General features: G+C 46.1%; 1 protein-coding gene across 3 annotated transcripts in view; it reads right to left on the bottom strand.

Annotated features, from left to right (window-relative positions):
* LOC118734283 (E3 ubiquitin-protein ligase HUWE1) overlaps positions 1 to 3,816 on the bottom strand; it is a 132,071-nt gene that overhangs the window by 1,406 nt on the left and 126,849 nt on the right. The window lies entirely within an intron of this gene.

Below are 3,816 nucleotides of genomic sequence, written 5' to 3'. Positions count from 1 at the left end.
CGGTGTTAGCTACCATCAAATTGCAACCCTAACGAATTGACGAAGAAGAGAGAATAGAATAAAGGCGATGGTTGATTTGAGCTAACGGCTCTAAAAATTATAAGTAGATTGCCGACCGCCAAACGCAGTAGATCGTATTTCTGTAAACGTAAAATTAAGTGAAATCAATGTAATTCAACCCAAGCTTTTATAAGTACGCCAATAAGCGTCTGTGACTGTTCATTTTTAACGAAGCAAAATATTAAATAAACTTGTGAAATCCCCACGCGGGAATTTAAAGCTGGAATTCTATTCAATTGGCTGGGCGAAGTCCTACAAGTGGTGCCAGAAGTGCGACGGCGTAGAAGAAACGCTTTACCTACGCAAAGTGAACAAGTGCAAAGGCAATTGGCTTGAATTCGTGCAAACACACATGGATGCACGCCATTTACGTACGGCCATTTAACATATCTTACCTGTGTGCACAAGCGGAGGCCTAGTTGGGGCGCTAAAGAGGCCAGCACGGCGAACTGTACCTCCTGGTAAAAGCCCGTTAGTCGTACCATACAAGAACGGAAGATTTTCCCGTTACCAGAGGGATTCTGGCAAAGCAGCGACATCAGCCGCAAAGCAGCGACAGCAAGTGCAAGCAGCGAAGGCTACTGCAAAGCAGCGACAGCAAGTGCAAGCAGCGATATTAACTGCAAAGCAGCGACAGCGACAGCAAGTACAAAGCAGCGAAAGTAACTGCAAGGCAGCGACAACCACAGTAGCAGCACAGAAGGAGCATCAGCAAAAGCAGCGGCGTCTGCACACAAAGCCATCCAGAAGCGACAGAGGTGACACAATTTGATTGTACGGTTTGTGTATTAACAGCGAGGTATGGCTTTATGATATATGTACTTTTTATGTATGATATGCACTTTCTATGTATGAACATTAAATTTTACACAGTGAAAAATCGTATGGTGATTAAATGTCTCAATTTTGTTAGTTGTCGAAAATAAGAAAAGAAAGTTAAAGCTAAATTGAAGCAAATCTAATAAATTTGACAAATACACATGTAATTAGAAGATCGATAAGACGGACTTTGCACAAATTAACATAGATTTTGTAATCCAATTTCTGCCTTAAGGCAAAAAGTCGAAGAGTAAGATTAACTTTGGAATTTTTTTTTTGTAAGTTAAGGAAGTTATTGTTTGTAAGCGTGAAACGGTCGACAATGGAAAGAAGCGCGATCTTGGATTTAAATGTTGTTGGCCTTAAGCAGAAATTGTCTGAGTTGGGTTTAGCTACCACCGGCCGGAAGGTGACGCTACAGGATCGTTTATTGGAACATTTCGGTCTAAATCCTGATAGCGAAGTTGATGATGATACCGGCGACGATGTAGGTTCCGTGTATGACAATGCAGGTTCGTCACCACCAAGTGCAACACCGCATAGTGCATACTCTCGTGCTCCCTTTACCTTACGTGACATAGAAGACTCGTTAACATCTTTTAGTGGTTCGGGTTCCCAACAGATCGAAGAATGGCTAGACGACTTTCAGCAAAATGCTAGTGCGGTTCAATGGAACGACCTACAAAAATTTATTTACGCGAAGCAACTCCTGAAAGGAGCTGCGAAGATTTTTATACGTAGCCAGCGCGATGTAACGAGTTGGGGTTCCTTGGTGCAGGCTTTAAAGGCTGAGTTCGGGGCTAGGGTGTCATCAATAGATGTGCATAGGGCATTGGCGGGTAGACGTAAGCGCGCCGAAGAAAGTTATCGCGAGTATTTATACTTACTGATGGAGATCGGGAAGCCTATACAGCTTGATGAGAGGAGCCTCATCGAGTACTTCATTGAAGGCATTCCCGACTCCAAACAGAATAAAACAAATTTATATTTGGCTAAGTCCATTGCGGAACTGAAAGAACAAATTCTAATCTACGAAAAGATTCGGTCTAGTCGCCAACAAGCAACTTACCAAAATCCGACCCGACCGAGCGCAGAGAACAAGAGTTCTACTAGTCAGGGTGCACGGAAAGAGGGAGGGAAGAAGTGTTTCAAGTGCGGAAGCACTTCTCACCTTGCAAAAGATTGTAGCGAACAATTTAAATGCTTCAAATGTGGTAAACCTGGTCATCGATCTGCCGAGTGTCCGAGTCGTCCAGCTGCGATTAAGATGGAAAGTCATAACGCTAACACCTTAGGCGATGAAGTATGTCGTGCGTTAGGTGTTGCGGGCAAATGTGTCTTTGTTGACGTGACGTGTGATATGGTGACATTCTCTGCATTGGTCGATACCGGATGCGACGTCTGCCTATTACGTTACGACACATTACTGAGGTTGGATGAGGATATCGAGCTGGACAAAGATCGGCGTAGGCTAGTCGGTGTAGGTCAAGGTGGGCTGACCACATTAGGCAGTTTTACCAAAGAAGTTACCGTAGATGGAATGGAGTTGGAGTTGAAGTTCCATGTGGTCAGAGAGCGGGACATGTCCTATGCCGCGGTTATTGGTAACGGCATCCTTAAGCAGGTGACCCTAGTTGTCAGCGAGGGCTCAGTGGAGTTCAAAGCAAAGTCGCAGAAGCAAGAAACAATGGTAACTACACCAGTGGAGGCCACTACCGCCGAATCGGATTTTCTAGGTGAATTCAAGGAGTTGTGTGTGGCAGTTGCGGTTGAAGCTAACGAGCGTGAGGTGGAGTTGTCGCATCTCAGCTGGGAGGAAGGGAACGTGGTGAGAGGGTTGGTGAATAACTACAAGCCGCGCAAGATGCAGAGATCTCCAGTGGATATGAAGATTTTGTTGACTGATGATCTACCCGTCTACGCAGGGCCGAGGCGCATGTCGTACGCGGATAGACGTATAGTGGAGGATCAGGTGGCATTATGGTTGAAGGAAGGAATTGTCCAGCGCAGCTCGTCGGAGTACGCATCGCCCATCGTACTGGTGTCTAAAAAGGATGGGGGTAAACGGCTCTGCTGCGACTATAGACGGTTGAATGAGAAGATCGTACGGGACAACTTCCCAATGCCCCTGATTGACGACGTAGTTGAAAGGCTGTACGCGGCAAAAGTTTTCACCACACTGGATCTCGTGAATGGTTTCTTTCACGTACCAGTCGAGCAGAGCTCTCGAAAGTTCACCTCATTTGTCACACACAACGACCAGTACGAGTTTTTGTTCGTGCCCTTCGGGATATCAAATTCTCCAGCAGTGTTTTCGCGTTTTATATTTGCCGTTTTTCGTGATTTGATACAAAACGGTACGGTGGTCGCATACATGGACGACCTTATCATTCCCACTAAGGATGTAGATGAGGGAGTCCAGAAGTTGAAGATGGTGTTGGAAAGAGCGGAGCAGTATAATCTACGGTTTAAATGGGAGAAGTGTCAATTTCTGCAGAAGTCCGTCGACTTTTTAGGGTATATAATAAGTGGCGGAACCATGCGCCCAAGTGAAGCCAAGACAAGAGCCGTCGAAAAGTTCCCTGTTCCAACCGACCGTAAAGCCGTGCAGCGCTTTCTGGGTCTCACGTCATATTTCAGACGCTTCATCGAAGGATACGCAGTGGTCGCTAAACCACTGTCGGATCTGCTAAGACGCGACGTACCATTCACCATGAAAGAGGAGCAGCTCTTGGCTTTCCAGCAACTAAAGGCCGCATTGGTTAAGGCGCCAGTATTGCGGTTATATAACCCTAAAGCGGTGACCGAGGTACACACGGATGCGTCGATGTATGGGTATGGAGCAGTCCTCCTACAAAAGGACGTCGACGATCAGCAGCTCCATCCCATACAGTACATGAGCAGGAAAACGACGGAGACCGAAGAGAAATACCACTC

The sequence above is a fragment of the Rhagoletis pomonella genome, unplaced genomic scaffold (genome assembly GCF_013731165.1).
Source record: "Rhagoletis pomonella isolate Grant_MI unplaced genomic scaffold, Rhpom_1.0 Rhpom_scaffold_00002, whole genome shotgun sequence".
NCBI classification, from domain to species: Eukaryota; Metazoa; Arthropoda; class Insecta; order Diptera; family Tephritidae; genus Rhagoletis; species Rhagoletis pomonella.
The sequence above is the reverse complement of the archived record's forward strand: the minus strand, read 5'-3'. Positions and strand labels throughout refer to the sequence as shown.